Source organism: Halichoerus grypus, chromosome 5, assembly GCF_964656455.1.
Source record: "Halichoerus grypus chromosome 5, mHalGry1.hap1.1, whole genome shotgun sequence".
Lineage (NCBI taxonomy): Eukaryota > Metazoa > Chordata > Mammalia > Carnivora > Phocidae > Halichoerus > Halichoerus grypus.
This window is the reverse complement of record NC_135716.1, coordinates 8,561,199-8,583,450: the sequence shown is the minus strand read 5'-3', so window position 1 is coordinate 8,583,450 and position 22,252 is coordinate 8,561,199. Positions and strand designations below refer to the sequence as shown.

General features: G+C 48.1%; 1 long non-coding RNA gene across 1 annotated transcript; it reads right to left on the bottom strand.

Annotated features, from left to right (window-relative positions):
• Positions 1–597: 597 nt before the first annotated feature.
• On the bottom strand, positions 598–20,773 carry LOC144381703 (uncharacterized). Its single transcript, XR_013447466.1, has 2 exons — positions 20,558–20,773; positions 598–1,983 (listed from the first exon to the last, which is right to left on the bottom strand). It is a non-coding gene; the product is annotated as an uncharacterized LOC144381703 (long non-coding RNA).
• Positions 20,774–22,252: the final 1,479 nt, after the last annotated feature.

The window sequence follows — 22,252 nt, the reverse complement described above, 5'->3', positions numbered from 1 at the left end:
GAGCTGATCCAACTGCCTGCAGCCCCTTTCTGGAATCCTGGGTGGAGTTAAGAAAGATTACAGGGCGCACCTGTTTGGGCCAGTGGCATTGCCAAGGTCACCCCAGCTTTATCCCCCCACAGCAGTTGCTGGGGTGGGTGTGTGACCCCGTTCTACACAAGACCACGCGGTTAGAAAGTGGTCCAGCGGGAACCAGGGGAGAGCGGTGACGGCTGATGTTGATGAGGCGCTGCCTGCCGGTCACCCCCGTAAGGACAATGGTCACAGTTTAACCACAAAAAAACCTCCCCATCAATCCCCAGAAACAGCTGCCGCAGAAACCTCTGACATTCAGCGATGCTGCCCCGTTTGGAATCACCCAGCTGCTTGCTTGCCGCTTGCAGCTAGGGACGGCCAGATCCACCTGCAGACCCGCCAGGAAGACTCCCACATCCCGGACCCCGCCGGGATGGAGTGCTTGTCGATCTGAGAGTGACTCGGTATTTCCTCTGCTTACTCTATGAGCCGATTCCTTTCCAGCGCCTTAACCCCGATGAAACAGAAGTGCTAACAGGTGGGCTCCCCGCTGCAGGTTTATGAATAGACAGCTTGCATTCATTAGGATTTTATATGTATTTATTGATTTCATTCACAAAAAATATCCTCTGAAGTAGGACTATGATGTAGGTACTATCATCTTCATCATTGCCATCTTATACATACATGAACTAAGATACACACAGGCTGATGAACTTGTCCCACATCATACTGCTTGTAAGTCATGGAGCTGGGATGTGAACCCAGGCAGTCTGGTTCCAAATTCTATACTTTTACCCCTCATGTGATGTGCTTCTAACAGCAAGGAGGGGTCTTCGTTCACATTTCTGAGAGCAAGGGAGGCTGGTGGTATTTTTTTGAGGAGGCAAAGGAGTGATGTGCTGGAAATTCAAGTTCTGATGATTTGCCTGAGCATTCCCCAGGTGATCAAGCTGGGGACCATAGGAAGGGGTGGTCTGGACACAGCCCAGGCAGGTGTCCCTGGACCAGAGAGTGGAGGCTGGAATGGAAGCAAGTGTTAGCCTCGCAAGACCTCATGAAGTGTGCTGTCACCTCTCCAGGCTCAAGCCTTTAATTCCAACCACAGACCCTAGAGGCAGGTAGGGAAGACAGGCTTCTGTAGGAGATGAAGTCACCAGGTGGAGGGAAGGAATGTCACTTGCCTGGAGTACTCAGCCACGGGGGCAGAACCAGATTTCGAGAAGGCTGGATGGCACTTGATTGTGGACACAGAGGGTAAGTAGGTATCAGCCACCGCCGCTCGAAGCCGGGGTCCCAAGAGCACACCTGCCCCCTTGCCTGCCAAGTGTTAGAACAGCGTGTGTTTTGTCCCATGTGGGGCTCTTCCTGATAGATCCTGAAGGGGACACGCTCGCTAGAGTCTGAGAGGCACATGCACGCACAGCGTCCCTTTGTCCTCGGGACAAATATGAGTCAGAGTGGTCTCCATTTTGCAGCCATGTTTCCGGAGGTTAGGTGACTCGCCCAAGGTCATGCAGTCGGTAGATGGAGAAGCCAACTCATGACCCCTAAGGCTACAGTATTAAAGCCAGCGCAAGCCGCCTCCATCATCCGAGCCCCTTGCAAGAATCGAAGCAAGACAGTGAAATCGACCCTAAGCATGTGTGTGTGGTCTTAAAAAAGAAATTAAAGGATAAGAGCAAAGATCAAGATGTTCTGGCAAGTGGAGGGGAGCTCTAACATAGGCTTTCTGCTCTTCTGAGAGAGGGCTTAGCGCTCGTGCGCCCTGCTTCCAGGCTCTTTGCGACACCCGCTTGTGCTGACTAGCTGCGCCCGAGTTTATGCTGATGGCAGTGTTATCAGGATCCAAAGGCCGTCACTGGCCGCTGCTGGGTAAAGTGAAATCTGAAATGTGTGGAAAATGCCTTTTCTCCTGGGAGAAGGTGACATCTCCTCTGAGAGTCTCGGCACCCTGGAGGATGTTACCTGCGGAGAAGAGAAGAAATCACACAGGCCAGGTTATCCATCTTTAGCAAATTTTTTAAAAAAGATGTCCCCACCTCCGTTGGTGACCTCTGGTGGGGGGTGCAATGAATCACCCACTCTGAGGGAAAGTCTGGAGAATCCACTTTACCAAAGATACAGAAGTGCGGGGAAATGCACTGTTATTCAATGCACGTCTGTGTGTGTACGCACATGTGTATTTGCACACGTGCATCGATGTACACACGTGTGCATGTCTAGCATTCCTGGGGTCCAAAGGAGAAGCAGATCAAGACAATTCCTCAGAAACAGCTACTCGTAAGGACTTAGAGAAGCGGCCTTGCTCTGAGAAGCTCTGAGCATCAGATTGTAGAGCAAAATGTTGTATTATGGTCTTAGAAAGAGACAGGGAAGGAATGATTTTAAGGAAGCAGGGAACTTAAACCCGGCTCTGTCCCCAGCCTGCTGTGTGATATCAGAAGACCCACTGCCCTCTCTGACCTTTATTTTCCCCACACATAAATCTGTAAAACCCGAACTCCTCACCAAGGCCCCAGCAGATGCTACGGTGTCTGGCCCTTCTTCAGAATCAAGCCACTGGTCTCCCAGCTGCTGGGAGTGCCGGCAGCTTGTGGCTCTCCAGAAATTAATGGAGTCCCCTCAGCCGTGGTCACACTCCGCTCCCTGGGATCAGCCAGCAGGTGGCCACTGGTCGACGCAGGGTATCCGCCCCGGCCCCCTGGCCTTGAGACACAACAGCTCTGCAGGTGCAGCCCAGCTCCAGAGCTCCCTGTGGGGCCAGCTGTGGCCTCTTGTGATTTAGGCCTCGCTCCTAAAATCCTGCTTCCCTTGCAAGCTGTGATCCCAGTAATCCTCCTGAGAGCTAATCCCCATCTCAGCGTCTGTCTCTCAGAGAACCCAGACGAAGGCCCAGTGATCTGTCCCTCTGTGATGTTCCCCCCTCAACGCCCTCCCTCCCCTCGCTCTCCACTCCAGCTGTGCAGGCCTTCTCCTCATTAAACTTTCCAAGCCTGTCCCAGCCTCAGGGCCTTTGCACATTCCTTCTGTAGGAAAACGCTTTCTTCCACCGTTGTTGTTGGCTTCTTATCATTGAAATCTCAGCTAAATGGTCCTCTTCTCAGCGAGGCCTCCCCTGACCACCCAGTCTAGAGTATCTCCTGCCGTTACTCTTCATACATCACTCTGTTTTGTTTTCTTCAAGGCCCCTATACTCGCTGACATCGTGTTTATTAAATATTCAATTGTGTATCCGCTGTCACCCACTCTGCTCCTCCTTTGGAATGCCAGCTTCCTGAGGGCAGGGACAGAGGCAGGCTTGTCCGCCACCCGCCCCATCTCCAGTGCCAACCAGGGGGCCCGGAACCAAGTACGTTCCCACGGGTATGTGTTAAATGAATGCATGCCACAGTTGTCTTAGAGCAGGGGCCCTTCTGGAATTCAGGACGTCCATGACCTTAGATGGTCTATTCATTTCCTAGAGCTGTCGTAACAAGTGAGCGAGCACTGGCTGGCTCAAAGCAACTTCCTTCATGGTAGTGGATGTGGGAAAGCTGGAATCAGGGCACGAGCAGGGCACGGCACCCCTGGCGGCCTCAGGTGTCCCTCGGTGGGTGGTCGTACCACTTACATCGCTGTCACATCGCCTCTCTCTTCACACGGCCGCTCCCTTTCTCCGTGTCTTGTCCTCTTCTGTCTCTCACGAGGACACGCATCACAGGGTCTAGGGACCCCCCACTCCCTCCGCCGTGATCCAGGACGGTCTCATCCCGAGATCCTTAGCTTAATTGCATCTGTAAAGGCTCTTTTTCCAAATAAGCTCATTGGCACAGATTCCAGACATTAGGACATGGATGTATCTTTTGGGGGGTCACCAATCAACCCACTACCGGTGGGAACAAAACTGCATCTTTATTTTCCTTACCTTCAAACCGGAATGTAGGATTTGCCTCAATTATGAAAGCAGAAAATGGCCACCGTGCTCTCTGCAGTACCCAGGACTCTCTCACCAACTGATCTTCCAGTCCTTCCAAGAGGCGGTCCTTCCCAGACCCCTGGCTGCTCTTTGCCGTAGGATGTGGTGATCAAGGGGCTCACGCGTTACTGTTTTACCAGTTTGTTATTCCAATAACTGCAATATAATTGGCATCTCTCTAATCCTGTACATTTTATCTTGCGGGGCGGGGGTCCATGTCCCTGGCACAAAAGAGGCTGCAAGCCTTTAAATGAATGGTTTCTGAGGTGTCTTTTATCTTTGACCTTTACGGTTGGCCATAGATTTTGGTCATGTGTGTAACAGCCTCAGAGGCAAGAAAATGAGCTCCCGACAGGCTCATCTGAGGTTCTGAGACCCAAGAGCGGAGAGTGGGGCTTGGAGAAAGAAAATCCTCAGTCCGTATAGCGTTCGCCATTTCTCTGTACTGCACGATCTTGATGGAGGGGAGGGCAGTGGCTGGCGTGGGAAGGGCTCGGGACTTTGGCACCCTCCCGAAGAGGACTGTCGAATTCTACATTAGAGCCCTGAGCGCACAGATGGCCGGCGAGGGTCCACAACATGAGTGGACACGTTAAGGATGGTAAACTTAACGGGCTGACATTGGCAGAGCTCCAGTTCAAGCAAAACCCCAGAGCGGACAACTTAAATCTGTTCTCCTGAACCTTCTTCCCAGATTCCAGAAGCAAGTCAAGGCCGAAGCAGCTCTTCAGACACAGATTTGCTCTTCTTGGAGCCAGATAACCTTGGGCTGCTCCAGGGTAGCCATTGGCTCATGCTTGACTCCCCAGCTGCCTGCAGCCATCATGGGTCTCACCATTAATGCACGAATGCAGACTATGTCAAAGCCACCTAGGGGCGCCTGGGGGCTCAGTCGTTAAGCGTCTGCCTTTGGCTCCGGTCATGATCCCGGGGTCCTGGGATCGAGCCCCGCGTCGGGCTCCCTGCTCCGCGGGAGGCCTGCTTCTCCCTCTCCCTCTCCAACACTTGTGTTCCCTCTCTCACTGTGTCTCTCTCTGTCAAATAAATAAACAAAATCTTAAAAAAAAAAAAAAAAGACACCTAGACCGAGCTGCCAGGATTATCCTGCTGCAGAACAGATTAGATGACTCTCAAGACCTCTGCCCATCTACCCAGAGCTCATTGCTCACCCTGAAATAGTTTGAAGACAGTGATGTTAAGCCTTAAAACAGAGCTGAACACAGTTTCGAATAAGAATCCGTTGCTTTGGGGCTCCTGGGTGGCTCAGTTGGTTAAGTGTCTGCCTTCGGCTTAGGTCATGATCCCAGGGTCCTGGGATGGAGCCCCACATCCGTCTCCTTACTGAGTAGGGAGCCTGCTTCTCCCTCTCCCTCTGCCGCTGCTCCCCCTGCTTGTGCTCTCTCGCTCTCTCTCTGTCAAATAAAATCTTAAAAAAAAATTCATTGTTTTTTTGGGTGCACATGAGCCCGACTTGCAAGGTCTTGTGTTTGGGTGTACCTGCCTGTCTGAAGCCGCCCCCAACAGAGCTTCTGGCACTGGGCTGGGAGTGAGCTGCCTCTGGCCGATGAGGACCCCACTACAATCCCCCGGAGTCTCAGCGTCCTCATGTGAGACAGGCCAAAAGAATGCCTGGCTCTTCCCACCTTACAGGGTCCTGAGGGGCTGGGAAGAGACAGGGACTGTGAACCCCAAACTGAATTTGAAGAGCTGCAAGGATGATTTTATCAGCGTTTGTCATGGATCTGAGCTTCTAAGCTATGTAACAAGAGAGCAACACTGTGGTTTTCACTGCTGAGTGGGGCCAGATGGATGGTGTTCTTGGGCTGTCCCCTCCCAACCCTGCTGCACGTGGCTGTTACCATGCCCAGTTTACAGGAAATGAGCCCAAGGTCCCGAAAATTAATTCAGGTGCCCAAAGGCCCACATTCTGATTGGAAATCGGCAAAGGCAGGGCATAACCTCTGGAATTCTCCCTGGTCTAACTGCTCTGAATGGAGTTGTGCAGATGGAAGCAACTATTTTGGGTTTGCCCCAGTTCTTGGATTATTCTGGTGTAAGAAAGAAACATTAACCTTGGTGTCAAGGGCCTGGGATCGAATCCCAGTCTTTCCCCCGAGGTGGGGGTGGGAGGGCTGTCATCATCCAAAGGGATGATTTTCTTCTCTCAGTCTGTTTTTTTTTTTTTTAATCTCTAGAAGGGATAATAGTACTTGACCTTCATGCAATTAATTATCCAGGGAAATAACAAGTGTGAAATTGTCCAGGTCATAGGAGATGCCAAATCCTTATTTTTAGCTTGTTCCTTCATTCATTCATTCACTCTGTGAACTTCTGGTCTGCGAGGCATCGAGATTAGCCTTCGTCAGCCTCACTTTCCCATCCGCAGCAAGAACACTTCTGTGCCAGCCACACTTTAATCCCTTGACGTGCAGTAACGCGCTAGATCTTCGCAGTAATCTTCCACGTTGGCGTATCATCATGCCCTTTACTACAGATGAAGAAGCTGAGGCACGGGGAGGTTAAAAACTTGGCCAGTGGCACATGGCTGGTGAGCGTTGGAACTGGAAAGCGATCCTGTTGAAATCAGACTGCGTGCTCATGATGCTGTTCTGTTACTTCCCCTCCTAGAGGCACTGCGAGGACGAAACCAGTGTAAGGTGCATGCGGACATGTGGCTGGCACGGAACCAGCGTCCCGTTAATGTCGGTTTACTGTGTAGCAGAGGACTGCAGTGATCACAGAAACAGGCCCCGGGGCCTGGGTTCCCTGGGTCTTCCCTCCGCTCCATCGCCACCATGTACAAAATCTTGGGTGAGAGTCTCATTTTCCTGAGCAGCAAAAGAAGGGCAATAGGAACATTCTCCATCCGAGGCCTTCTGTCAGCAGATGCCAGGTAAAGTGTCAGAATAGAAACTGGATCATTTTAAGTGCGTTACAAGCATGGGCTTTTATTATAAAACCTCTCGCCGCTTGCTACCTGTGTCCTAGTTATGGGTACACGCGTTCCAGATCTTTGCCTCACCTGTGTGATCCAGGAGGATTGGGGAGATGTTTTATTCACCATTGCCTCCCTGCGGCCCCCAGCCTAACACTCAGCACAGAGTTGGCTTGGGGTGTTCATTAGAAATAGGTTGATTTGAATATATGCATGACCAGGGAGGCTTTGGGTCGTGTTATCTCCGTGGTACAAGAAGTTCAGAGGACCTATGCATTAATAAAACCCTGTCTAAGCAATTCGTTCACACAACGGACTCCAGAGCAAAAGATAAATGCCAAGCTGCTGGGTATGAGTTGGCAAGGGGGCTCTGTGGGGAAGCAAGCCTAGGACCCAGTGCCCTTTTAGATCTTTTTTAACTCTGACACTGAAACATTTGTCATTCGACTCTCCTTTCATTCGATCACCCACATCTGGGTGCGTCCATTTCTATTTATTTCCTCGAGAGAGAGGCAAAGCTGCACATTTAATTACTCCTTTCTTTCTTCCTCTCCCAAAGCAGAGAACCTCAGTCGTGTGGGCATGGAACACACGAGCCTCTGCTTCCGGGAGAAGCCAGGCTGTGCACCCTGTCCTCTCTCCCCTTTCCAGCAGCTTCTTGCACTTTAGCCCCCAATTATCTCTCTAACGCACCCCTACCCTCGGGCACACCCACTGCCTAAGTCCGCACTCATGCTGCCTTCATGGAGGCACTTTCTCTGCCCACCTCCTTGCCCACACTCTGGCCTCTTGTAATCCACCCTCCCTCCTGTGGACACAGCCCTTTCTAAATGTGACCAGTTCTCTTTCTTGCTTGAGCTGCTTCGGTGGCTCTTACCCGCTGCATGCCAGGCCTCGTAAGGAAAGCCCCGAGCACACGACTGTGACCGTTTCCATCAGATATCTGCAGGACTTTGAGTGAGGACACAGGGAGCCTGCCATGAATGTCCCCTTAGAAATGTTGTTGTGAGGCTCAGAGACACTGCATTTAAAGCACCTGGCATCTAAGGTTCTCATAAGTTCCATTTCTTCTTTTTTTTTTTAAATTTTATTATGTTATGTTAGTCACCACACAATCCATCATTAGTTTTTGATGTGGTGATCCACGATCCATTGTTTTCGTGTAACACCCAATGCTCCATGCAGTACGTGCCCTCCTTAATACCCATCACCGGGCCAACCCATCCTCCCTCCCCCCTCCCCTCTAACACCCTGTTTGTTTCTCAGAGTCCATAATCTGTCATGGTTCATCTCTCCCTCCGATTTCCCCCGCCTTCATTTTTCCCTTCCTTCTCCTAATGTCCTCCGTGCTATTCCCTATGTTCCACAAATAAGTGAAACCATATGATAATTGACTTTCTCTGCTTGACTTATTTCATTTAGCATAATCTCCTCCAGTCCCATCCATGTGGATGTAAAAGTTGGGTATTCATCCTTTCTGATGGCTGAGTAATATTCCATTGTATATATGGACCACATCTTCTTTATCCATTCATCTGTTGAAAGGCATCTCGGCTCCTTCCACAGTTTGGCTATTGCGGACATTGCTGCTATGAACATTGGGGTGCATATGGCCCTTCTTTTCACTACATCTGTGTCTTTGGGGTAAATACCCAGGAGTGCAATTGCTGGGTCATAGGGTAGCTCTATTTTTAAATTTTTGAGGAACCTCCCCACTGTTTTCCAAAGTGGCTGTACCAACTTGCATTCCCACAACAGTGTAAGAGGGTTCCCTTTTCTCCACAACCTCTCCAACATTTTTTGTTTCTTTCCCTGTCCATTTTTGCCATTCTAACTGGTGTAAGGTGGTATCTCAATGTGGTTTTGATTTGAATTTCCCTGATGGCTAATGATGATAAGTTCCATTTCTGAGCTCACTTGCTGCAATTCTCAGGAGTCTGTCCCATCCTGATGAAGGAAGCTGCAAGCCTCAGGGTCCAGCCCATCAGCCAGACGTGTCCAGGGACCTTTCGAGCCAACACAACAGCAGACCAGAGCTAAGGGCTATTGATCCAGCAACATCCTAGCAAAGATAGAATGTCCATTCTGATTTCTTAACAGGCCTTGGGGAGGGCCTGGCAGAATTTGACTTTAATAGAAAGCCACAGTGGGTAGTTGAATCCACTTGTCTTCACTGGGTCCTGTGTCTGGAATCATCTGGTCCTAGGGCTGAGGCTTCTATAACTGAAGGCATGAAGGAGCACCCACAGGGGCCTGGCAGGTCCTCTCCGTTTAAACACATGCTTCCCTCCAGGCCCTGACTAGAATCCTGGGGAAGGATAAAAGTCAAAACAGCCTGCTCTCTATTGTGTATCTATTATGTCCCAGATGTTGGGGCAGACACTGGGTGCTCTAACATTCAATTCTCACAGCTGTGCTTGGGGGCACTGGTTCTCAGATGGGGGTGTTTTCTGTCCCTCCCTCCCCTGGGGACATTTGTCAACATCTGGAGACTTTTTGATTGATAAAAACTGCATAATTGGAGCACCTGGGTGACTCAGTCAGTTAAGCATCTGCCTTCAGCTCAGGTTGTGATCCCCGGGTCCTGGGATCGAGCCCTGCATCGGGCTCCCTGCTCAGTGGGGATTCTACTTCTCCCTCTCCCTCTGCACCCCCTCCCCGCAGCTCATCTTCTCTCTTTCAAATAAATAAATAAAATCTTTAAGATACAAACAAAAAAACCCCAAGCCCTACATAATCATCTTAATAAATGCAGAAAAAAGTATCTGACAAAATCCCAAACCTGTTATAAAAACACTCAACACACTAGAAACACTCAACACACTAGAAATAGAACTTTCTCAACTTGATGAAAGATATCTACAAAAGACCCACAGCTAACATCATACGTAACGGTGAAAGATTGAAAGTTTTCCCCTTAAGATCAGAAACAAGACAAGGACGTCTATTTGCACCATTTCTATTCAACATAGTACTGGAGGCTCTAGCAAGCATAATTAGGCAGGAAGAAAGAAAGAAAGAAGAAAGAAAGAAAGAAAGAAAGAAAGAAAGAAAGAAAGAAAGAAAGGAAAGAAGGACGGAAGGAAGGAAGGAAGGAAGGAAGAAAGAAAGAAAGAAAGAAAGAAAGAAAGAAAGAAAGAAAGAAAGAAAAGAAAGAAAGAAGAAAGAAAGGATATACTGTTTGTAAAGGAAGATAGAAAACCATCTCTATTGGCAGATGATATGATCTTATAAATAAAAGTCCTGATTAATCTACTAAAAAACTATAAGAACTAGTAAATGACTTCAAGTTTGCATAGTAGATTAATATAAAAGATTGATTGCACAGGTATCCCTCGCTTTTCGAAAATTCACATTACACCACTTTGCTTTTATGGAAGACCTATATTGGTACTGGTTTTGGTAACAGAAAGAAATTGGAAGAGGATTTTCACTTTTACAAAAAGGCAGCAAACCCTCATGGAGGCCATGTACCCCAACAGCGAGAGTGGTGCCCCCCAGCTCCTTCCCCGGGAACTACACTCAGCACCTCAGCACCAAGCCCCAGAGCTTCCGCATGTGTCTGTGAGCATCTGTGCTTCATCTCCATTTACGTTGTGTATCCGTCAGCAAGATGTGTCCTAGGGAATCAGAAAAGCCCAAGAGAGGTTATTTTTGGGGTCTGGAAATGCTCAAAAGGTTTTCCATATAAACTAATGGTAATCGCTCTTTTGTTTTACACCATTTCAGCTTAAGGAAGGTTTTCATAGGAACCCTCTGCTTTCAGATAGTGGGGAAAGCTGTATTTATCTGCACTAGTGATGAGCATTCCAGAAATGAAATTAAGAAAGCAATTCCACTTACAATAGCACCAAAAAAGAATAAATTACCTAGGAATAAATTGACAAAAGCAGTATAAAACTTACACTCTGAAAACCACAAAACATTGTTGAAAGGAATTAAAGAAAATCTAAATAAATGGAAAGATGACTTATGTTCATGGATCAGAAGAGTTAATATTGGGAACACGGCAGTACACCTCAGATCGATCTACATATTCGACACAATCCTAGCTGACTTTTCGGCAGAAATTGACAATCTGATGCTAAAATTTATATGGAAATTCAAAGAGTCCAATATAGCTGAAACAAAATAGAAAAAAGAGGAACAAAGTGAGATAACTCACATTTCTGAATTTCAAACGTTGCTGCTCTTGAAAGATATACTGAGGTGCATTAACATTTTCAAGAGTTTCTTTGAGCAAACATCTATTTGAATTGGGTGGTACCAAAGCAAAAGTCATTGGATAGGAGCTAGGGGAGAGGTTTTTTATAGAGAAGACAAGGAAGCATTGCAAGCAAATTATTTGACTGGCGATAGCTTGAGCAGTTGCCCTATTTGGGAAAGCCTTGTTGACTGTGATTGGTTGTCCTTCAGTTGCATTGTTTTGGTCTTGAGTACACTGGCTCTGGCATTGGTTTTGGTTTGCACATGTAGGCTACTAAGGCATTCAAGACACCTCAGCCCACTGGCTTCTTGTCTAATCAACACGACAAACCTATAGAATTTAAGACTGTGTGGTCCTGGCCCAAGGATAGACGTGGAAAACCATGGATAGAAGTGAGAGTCCACAAATAAATCCTCATATGTTTGGTCAACTGATTTTCAACAAGGGTTCTAAGACCATTCAGTGAGGAAAGAATATTCTTTTCAACAACAGATGCTGGGGCAAGCAGATATCCACATGCAAAGGTAGGAAGTTGTACCCCTTCTTCACATCTTATGTAAGAACAGTCTCAAAATGGATGATAGACTTAAATGCAAGAGGTGGGACTCAAAAAGTCTTAGAATAAAATATAGGAGTAAATCTTCATGACCTTAGTCTAGGCAAAGCTTTCTTAGATACGAAACCAAAAGCACTTTGACTTCTTCAAAACTGAAAACTTTGGTGATTGTGGAATGTCATTAAGAAAGTGAAGACATCCTAAGAATGGGAGAATAGATTTGCAAATCCTACATCTTATAAAGTACTTGCATCTAGAATATATAAAGAACTCTTACAAGTCAACAATAAAAAGACAACTACCTTTGGGCAATGGGCAAAAGATCTGGATAGATATTTCTCCAAAGGAGATATACAAAAGGCCAAGAAACACATGAAAAGATGTCAACATCCTTCATCGCTAGGGAAACATACAGCAAAACCTCAGTGGGATACTGCTTCACATCCACTCAGATCATGATAATAGAGAATACAGACGGTAACAGATCTTGGCCGTGATAAGGAGAAATTGGAGTCGCTGTACACAGCTGGAGTATGCAGCCATCGTGGAAAACAGTGTGGTAGCTCCTCAAAAGGGGAAACAGAGTTACTATGGGGCTCAGCAATCCCACTCCCGGGTATACACCCCAGAAAAATGAAATTTATGTCCACACAAAAACGTGTTCTTGAATGTTTATAACAGCATTCTTCATAATAGTCAACGTGTAAAACAATGTCCATCAACGAATGATGGGTAAATAAAATGCTATGCATCCATACTGTGGAATATTCTGTGGGCATGAAAAGGAACAGCGTGCTGACCCACGTTACAGCTGTGTGCATGGTGCGTACAGGGAGGAACCTTGATGACGCTCTGCTGGGCGACAGAAGCCAGTCACCAGGGACCATGTATTCTATGAGTCCATTTTTATGAAATGTCCCAAATGGGCAAATAAATAGGGACAGAAAATAGACTAGCCATTGCCTAGGGCAGGGGGCAAGAGTGGGGCGGGGGTGAAGAAACAGCTAAAGCATACCAAGTTACTTTTAGTGGTGACAAAAATGTTCTAAAATTGATCATGCTGATGATTGCACAATTCCAAATACACTAAAATCTGCTGCATTGTATATTTTATTTTTAAAATTTTTTAAATTGATTTATTTTTAAAATTTTTCTTTATTTATCTGACAGAGAGAGAGCAGGAGAGCACAAGCAGGGGAGCGAGGCAGAGGGAGAGGGAGGAGCAGGCTCTCCACTGAGCAGGAAGCCCGATGTGGAACTTGATCCCAGGACCCTGGGATCATGACCTGAGCCGAAGTCAGTCGCTTAACCAACTGAACCACCCAGGCGACCCCATTGTATACTTTATATGAGTGAAGTGCATGGTATAAAAATTATGTCTCAGTAAAGCTGTTAAAACTAAAATCCAGGCTCTAGATTCTAAAGCACATCCAGGGTGGGTGTCTGGGGACAGGTGCTCTGGGTTAAGCACCAGTGTGGCAATGACATCTCTGGGGTCCCCTCCTTGGGTGTCCTGTCTCACTAAGATCTGCCTCCTGAATTCGTTTATGGCCAAGTTCAGGTTTTCCCTGAGTAACTGGGGCTCCAGTACTTACTCTGTGTGCACAGCATGGTGTTCTAAACCCAGTGGTGGGCTTTGGAGCCACCCAAAATCGCAGCTACCCCAAACTGGCTTTGAGTTCAGCTCAGCTCTGTGGAAGCTCTGAGGCACTGTGGGATTCGATCGCTTCCTCTGTACGTTCAGGAGAAAAAGGTGCTGTTTCCAGCGAGTGTGAGAGGGTTCAACATGTGGGGCTTTAAAGGTGGAGTTCTTTGCTGCTATAAACATTGGGGTGCAGGTGCCCCTTCGGATCACTACATTTGTATCCTTTGGGTAAATACCTAGTAGTGCAATTGCTGGGTCATAGGGTAGCTCTATTTTTAACTTTTTGAGGAATCTCCATACTGTTTTCCAGAGTGGCTGCACCAGCTTGCATTCCCACCAGCACTGTAAGAGGGTTCCCCTTTCTCCGCATCCTCGCCAACATTTGTCGTTTCCTGACTTTTAAACTATGGAAAAAGCCCAGATGTCCATCAACAGATGAATGGATAAAGAAGATGTGGTATATATACACAATAGAATATCACTCACCATCCAAAAAATGGAACCTTACCGTTTGCAACGACGTCGATGGAACTAGAGAGTATGATGCTAAGCGAAATAAGTCAATCAGAGAAAGACAAGTATCATATGATTTTACTCATATGTGGAATTTAAGAAATAAAACAGGGGATCATAGGGGAAGGGAGGGAAAAATAAAATAAGACGAAATTGGAGAGGGAGACAAACCATAAGAGAATCTTAACTCTAGGGAACAAACTGAGGGTTGCTGGAGGGGGCGGTGGGTGGGGGAGATGGGGTAACTGGGGGACGGGCATGAAGGTGGGCACTTGATGTAATGAGCACTGGATGTTATATGCAACTGATGAATCACTAAACTCTTCCTCTAAAACTAATAATACACTATATGTTAATTAATTGAATTTAAAGAAAAATTTAAAACAAATAAATAAATAAATAAAGACGGGGTTCGGTGTCTGGTCCAGATTGAGTGCCTAGCACTTTTCTCCTCATCCTTCCCCAAAATAGCAGAAATGCTAGCACGGATCTGGAGAGATCACTTTGAACACTGAAACAAGCTCATCTCTTCTCTTATGATAATGATAATGATAACAGGCTCTTTCTGAGGTCTTTTCTGTTTTCAAGATGGTTTGCATGTCTAACTCACTCAGTGCTGGCTCAGCCCCTTGCAAGGAGCCTGGGACGAGGAGGCAGGAGGAGGCAGGCACCTTTGGAGGGCTTTCGGGACAGCTGAGCCAGCCTGAGGTCGTGGTGCTGGCTGGACTTGGCCCAGGCGGGGCTCTATGTCCTCACTTGGATCTCTGACCTCTCCCTGGGTCCAGGCTGCTTCCCTATCTTCCTTGGCACATTGTGCTGGCTGGAATATGCAGCTCTGATAAGTGCAGTCGTTGCTCAGTGTCCTTGGGAGGTCAAGGAAGCTGGGGTCCTAGTGTCATCTGTCCAGGGATGGAAACCAGATGCTGTGGGGGAGAGAGAGCCCAAGGGAAAACAAGTTCGGTGGAAGAGCCAGGCACCCAGATCCCTCCTCCACCCCTGGGCAGCAGGCAGAGGAAATGCCTTCAGCCCTGCTCGGACTCACTACAGCTCCCCCACTTCCTTTAGATCTGCATTCTGAGGAGCACCTTCAGCCAGTGCTAAGCACCTACTGCATGCAATCCAGCAGGTAGAGGGAGAGGACTAGGGAATCTACATCTGGCGCAAGCCCCTTATCTTGTCACGTTGGGAAACAGAGTCTGGCAGTTGGTGGCAGTCTGCAGAACCCGCTGAGGCGCACACCTCTCAACCATCGTGGCCGCCGAAGACAATGCATCAGCCCATTATAGCGAAAGCCTGTGGCAGCTCTCGTGTATTAAGTTCTGTTACCTGCCAGATACTGACCTAGTGTTTTCTTCTTTTTTTTTTTTTAAGGTTTTTTTATTTATTCATTCGAGACACAGAGATACAGAGAGAGAGAGAGAGAATATGAGCAGGGGGAGAAGCAGAGTGAGGGGGAGAAGCAGGCCCCCCGCTGAGCAGGGAGCCTGATGTGGGGCTCCATCCCAGGACCCGGGGATCATGACCTGAGCCGAAGGCAGACGCTTAACCATCTGAGCCACCCAGGCGCCCCTGACCTAGTGTTTTCTATACATGATCTCATTCATCCTTAAGCCGAAGTAATGTTATATCTTTTTTTTTTTTTTTTGGAAAGAGGAAATTGAGGCTCTGTGGAGCTAGTGACCTGCCAGCTAGCCACACAGCAGGTCAGTGTGGTCACACAGCAGGAGCTGGAGTTTATACCAGCTTCTCATTTTGATCCTTATTCTGCCTGTTGCCCATGGTAGCTACTAATTGTCCCATGGCAACGGGGCCAGGTCCTCTGTGTGGAGTAGGGCCAAGGTGTCAGCTTAGTAGCTCAAGTCCCGGAGGCTGAGCTCAGACCCCCCGGAGGTTAACCAGAGCAGGGTGGAGGGAGCCGGGGGGGCAGGCGTGGGAATCATTGTAACTGGGGACACAGAGCCTGTTCTGGGAGGTCTGGGCCAGCCTTCCCTTTGTCCAGCATCCAGTGTGACGGGAGCTGCAGGTCATCGAGGTTTGAGGTCGGATCCTGATTCTGTTCCTTGCGAACGAGTGTTTCACCTGGGACAAATCCTTTCACCGCCTTGTGCTCTTTTGTTCAACTGTAAACTGGAGTCTAGTCATGTCTACTTTCCCAAGGTCCTAAGGGAGGCTGGGAAGTGTAGTTAATTTCATAAAAATCTCACTGGGAAGGCAGGGTTTACCTGGAAGAGGACAGTCAATGTGTTGAGTGGGTGTACAGAAGACTTTGGACAGCTACGAAAGATAAAAATTGATAGCTCAGAAGTGACCAAGCAGGATCAGGACCCACTAGCTTCTCGTACTAGGATAAAGGAGGGTCCATTGATCCTGAGTGGCTGGGGGAGCAGGGATATGTAGTTGGCTGCCGGTGGCCACAGTGACAACTAAGAGCTGTCTTTGGAGTGGCCAGACAGGTGAGGGGAAGCTCAGCTGGCTCCAGAACCCTCCAAAGTTCTCACACCTCTCCCTCCATCCCCATCCTACTCTGAAGACTTTGGGGTACATGGGCCCGGCAAGCCACTTCCCTAAACATTTATTCCTTTGATGTGGAGACACCGGGCTCCCCCATCTCTCCAGACACTGTGCTAGTCCCATACAGACCTGGCGCTTGCCCCGGAGGAGTGCTCGGTGTCGTGAGGGAGAATGAAACTGAGCAAACCGGAGCAAGTATAGTGCTGCCCATGATGGAAGTATGAATAAGGAAGCCTTCCTGGAGGAGAAGGCAAGTTAGAGGAACCTAAATATGCACGTTCGTTTACCAGGCAGACAGAGATGAATAAGGTGTGGAAATTATTATAGTTCTTCCTTCAAATATTGCTGGCTCTCTGCTCTCTGGCTGCAATCCCAGACCCTTGCTTGCTTTGGCCAATGAGATGTGAGCTGAATGGAAAGTTTCAGGAGACAACGCATGGTCTGCCATGCTGTGCTCATGGAAGCCCAAGCTGAGAGGAAGCTTCTATATCGGCCTGAGTTGTGGACTGAGGACAATGAGCAGATGGTCCCCACCCCTCCTCCCAAGACAGCTTTGATTATGCAGAATGAGATTTAGGGGATGTTTGTTGCTGCCGCAAAACCTTGCTCACCTTGACTGATGCATACAGGCATCCGTTGCCACCAGCAGTGAAAACAACGTAAGAAAATGCCTTGGGCTTGAGAAGTAGCATCTTGTCTCGGGTGAGCCCTAAGAGTTCAGTATGGCTGCTGTATAAAGTATGAGCCGGAACCTAGGAGACGTGGACAGGCTGAATCCTGAAGGCTCTCCTGAGCTTTATGTGGGAGCTCAATGTTCTTCTTTCTTGTGAGCCAAGGGGAGCCATTGAGAGTTGCTTTTAAAAAATAGAGTGCAAGCTATAATGTGGAGAATGGGTTGGAGGAGGGTCCACCTCGATGCTGGGACACCAGGGGGGACCTGTTAGAATAGTACAGGGGAAAGGTGAGGTGGGCCCTAGTTAGGCCACGGCATGGGGTGGGGCGAAGAATTCATCCAAGCAGAATCTGTAAGACGCAATGGTAGCTGAGCCTGGGTTGAGGGAGGAGAGGGCAGTCTCATCCCAGACCTCTGTTCTTCCCTCCTCTTGGCTCATTGTCTTTTGATCAATGCTTTTGCACTTGTCATCTGTTTTGATTCTCAAAATTGCCCTCAAAATTCAGCTGGGCAAATAATATTTCCACTTGACAGATGAAGAAACCGAGTCTCAGAGAAGTGGCAGGACGGGCTGCTTAAAAATCCAAGTGCTTGAACTCGGGTCTCCTGCTAGCTGATCTGGTCTCCTTTCTCCAAATCTCCCTGACCTCACTTACTTGGATGTTTCAAGGGTGGAAGTAGCTGTTTTTGGGGAGCAGGGGTGGGGAGCACCCAGGTAAGAGGAAGCTGATAGTAGGTGGAGCTCTTTCAGCCGTACTTACTCGGCTGATTTATCTGTGAGTGTTCAAGCATATGCTACATACATAAAAAGCAATATGCTCGAAGGAAACCCCATATACCGCAGTCTAGATTTATAAGACTCAAATGAGTGATTTTTATTCCATTGTTAAAGGCTTTTTTTTTCTTCTTACTCTATCAGACTATTCCTTATAGGGTTTCTGAAAAGAGCAATCTCAGTCTCCCACGATGCTTTTAAAATGCAATTTATTACACATATTTTATTAGCATTCCACAGCTTAGGAATGCAGCCCAGGATCTAAACGACACACATCCCCTCGTAGAGTTATGCCCGCTTGAGACGTCATTAGTTTGGTATTTCCAGTTGTGTTCATGGTTGTTTCAGGGATAGAGTGAGTCCAGTCAATTGTGTGTTTTAAAATGGCTTAATTTCGGGGCGCCTGGGTGGCTCAGTTGGTTAAGCGACTGCCTTCAGCTCAGGTCATGATCCTGGAGTCCCGGGATAGAGCCCCGCATCGGGCTCCCTGCTCAGCAGGGAGTCTGCTTCTCCCTCTGACCCTCCCCCCTCTCATGCTCTCTCTCTCTATCTCATTCTTTCTCTCAAATAAATAAATAAAATCTTTAAAAAAAAAATAAAATGGCTTAATTTCTCCAAGTCAGACTCAGGGTAAGATATTCTGGAGCTTCATGGGCACAGAGACGGGGTGGGCTTTGAGAGGTGGCAGCTGGGAACCCCGGCTCCTGGTGCCGTCCTAGACACCAGGCACCAAGCAACACTGACATCCAGGCTAGCCTTTCCCTTCTCTGAGTCTCACTCTCCCCTTCTGTGAGGCGACAAGGACGGGAGAGGCCAGTGGCTCAGGACTTCTGTATTTATTCCTTTAGTTATTTGTTTGTCTGCTTAATCTTTTTCAGCGGCCGAACCATTCTCCCCAAAACAAAATATTATGCAGAAGCCCAAAATGTAAAGCAAATAGGAGCAAGCAGCTCTTGGAGTCCTACCCTCCGGGTCATTATATTCCCATGGGAGACCTTGGGAAAGCAGGCTATGGGCGATTTTTATGGTTAGATGACCACTCAGGTAGTTTGGGGTATGCCTGGAAGGTTCTCCAACCTACTCAGCTACTCACTAGCCCTGAGAGCGCATGTAAGTCACACAGCTGCTTCAGGTGTCTGTCTCCTTATCTGTAACAATTCATATTGCACTTGAAGGGTTCTGACATAAGAAAAATCCAGCAGATCGTTTAGATGCACACATGTGTTTTGGGTGCATGCATGTATGGGCGTGAATGCTGAGTCTTCCGAGCACTAAATCCATGCTGGGACTAACAGAAGCATTTTCATATATTAACTCATTTACTTCTTCCAACACTACCCACAAGGTACTTGAACTCCCCCTCAGTTAACAGATGCAGAAACTGAATCTCAGACAGATTGAGGAACTTGTTCAAGGTCAAAAAGCTAGTAAGTGGTAGATAAGGACCTGGTGGTTTTATACATATTTGGTACAGATCTTGTCTGAACACCCAATCCAATCTTTTAATAACCTGGAAACTCAATCTTGCACTTGCTGTTCCTATAGTCTGACACAGTGGCTGGCTAATGTGGTGGACAGATTCTAGAATGGCCCCCATGACCCCTGCCTCCTGGTGTTCATTCCCCAGGGTGGCCAGGACCTACGGCTTGCTTCAAATGATAGAGTACAGCAAAGGAGACAGGATGCATGTGATTACATTACAAAAGATTGTAGCCCATTTTGCTGGAGTCTCCCTCGTGCTGGCTTGACGAAGCAAGCAGCTCTGTGGGGTGCCCATGTGACAAGGAACTGAGGGCAGCTGAGGGTGGCCTTAGGTTCCAGCTGACAGCTAGCAAGAAACTGTCCCACAGCTTCCAGGAACCTAGAGTGCCAGTAACCACGTGAGCTGGAAACAGGTCCTTCCCTGGTTTGGTCTCCAGATGAGAACACAGTCCTGCCCGATTTCTCGTTGACAGAGGATCCAGGTAAACTGCATCTGGACTCCTGATCCGCAGATACCGTGAATGAATAGGCGTGTACTGTGTTAAGCTGATAAGTTGGGGGTAATCTGATGACACAGCAATAGATAATGAACACAGTCAAGCTTTTGGTGATTTTCCTTTTTGCTTTCATAATAATAGTTATTATCCAAAATATCCTTCTATCAAGCTAGATGCTTTTATGGGCAATGATTGAAGATGCAAAACATAGAAAAAATTAGAGAAATGGATTTTCAAACAGCAGAAGGGGTATTACTCGATGTCCAGAATCCAGGTCTAGCATGGCCATGCCTTCAGACCTACCTTGCAAGCAGTGGCTTTCCCCTTTTCACGGGTGCAGCCCCTTCGCCCCACCCCACACTGCCTGCTTATGTCCCGCTGAAAATGCCGTGGCTGAGCAGAAGGCATGCTCTCCAGAGTGGGCGCTTTCCTGCTGGCCCATATCCGTCCCTCTCCTGTGGGATGTAGCACTAATTTGAGGACCACCCCCTCCCTCTGCTCCTGTAAATTACGTGGGATCTAGGAGGAGTCAGCACAAAATCCTCATCATGCTGCATGTCCTATTTCCCCAGCCACAGGACCGGTTCAGGGATGAACACACGACCCGAGCAGGCCAATGGGATTCATCTCTGGAACTCCCACGGGGCCTGCTAGGAAAGTGACACCTGCTCTTTCCAGAAGGATGGCTGTCCTCTGTAAGGTTCGAGTCAGCATCGGTAGGGCCTTGGCATTTCCCCCACTCATCTGCAGAGGAGGAAATTGAAGCATACAGAGAAATGTAGAAATTTACCTCAAGTTTTCGGCTGCTGATTGTGGAGCTGACATTGGAGCTCAGGTCCCTTCGGTTCTAAAGCCAGCTTGGAGCTAGTGCTGGCCGTGCTGACAGTAAAAAAGCTGTCTAGTCATTGCTGGGATTACTCAGCGGGAGGCATAAATAGTACCCACTGGGCACCGCTCCGTGTTCATGACGGCGGAGGTGGAGGGGTGAGCCAGCACTGGGCAGGCTCCCCGGGAGCCTCCTGTCTAGTTAGTGGCCGAGCTGCAGAACCACAACAGTGTCAAATAGGGACCTTTGGGGTTATCTTTCCCGGTCAGGAAATTGAGGCCCAGAAGGAGCTGCCTACGACCCACAGATGGTGGGCTCCAGAAGGGTCACATTATAACCAGGGCTGGGACAAGACTGAAGCTGCTCAGGGGCCTGGAGGGCCAAGTTTAAGAAGGCTTTCAAACTCGGGGCGCCTGGGGGGCTCAGTCGGTTAAGCTTTTGCCTTCGGCTCAGGTCATGATCCCGTGATCCTGGGATTGAGCCCTGCACCGGGGATGGGGCGGGGTGGGGGGGGGGGTGTCCCTGCTCAGCAGGAAACCTGCTTCTTCCTCTCCCTCTGCCCATTCCTCCTGGTAGTGCTCTCTCTGTCCCAAATAAATAAATACAATTTTAAATAAATAAATAAATAATAAATAAATAAATAAATAAATAGAAGGCAGCTTTCAAACTCAGATGCAGCTGTGCACTTCACCTACCCTAGCCTCTCACTCCTGCCTCACACCAGTCCTGGCCTGACTACCAGCCAGGCCTCTGACCTCAGGATTCCCCAGAAAGCCCGTCTTGGCGCGTTCCTACGGCATGTTGGACTTGTCAACTGTTTATTCCTTTTTATAACTTGTTCCCAACAGACTTTCACAGGAATGTTATCAGGTGAGCTACCTTACACTTTATGAGGTTTTAAAATCAGTCATCTATCAGCTCAGAAGCTCTTAGGACCGATCTTAGGATCTCAGCTCACCTAATTGTCCCGGGCCTTGCTTCTTCCATATTGTATTTTAATCAACTTGAGACCAGGGATTTTAAGACTCATCCTATTTTCAGAGATATTGAGCTGTTTGTGTTTTTTTAAAGCCTGTCACAGGGGGGCCTGGGTGGGTCATTCAGTTAAGCGTCTGCCTTCGGCTCAGGTCATGATCTCAGGTCCTGGGATCAAGCCCCGCATCGAGCTCCCTGCTCAGCGGGAAGCCTGCTTCTCCCTCTCCCTGCCCTCCGCTTGTGCTCTCTCTCACTATCTCTCTCTCTCTCTCAAATAAATAAAATTAAAAAAAAAAAAAAAGCCTGTCATAGACTCAGTGAACTAGAGTCGGAATGATGGGCTCAATACCTTGAATGAGTCCCTTTTGCAGATGGCACAACTGATTCTCAGTGACTTTGTGCCATTCACGGTCAGACCTCCGATTAGCAGTGGGGGCCGTGAAACCCAGCCTGCTGCCTCCTGCCCTGTTCTTCTCTCCTGGATCCTCCCTGACCCTAGGATCATGACCCTTCTGCGGTCGTGTGCTTTGTACCATAAATAAATCCCTTTCTGTGGGGCCAATCAGGAATCCTTCTCTGTGAGGTGGGATTGGAGTCGGGGCAGGAAGGATGGATTTATTCTGCACGCAGCCACTTCTAGGAGACAAAAGTTTATGCCCCCCTTCATTTTGACAACCTTAGAGC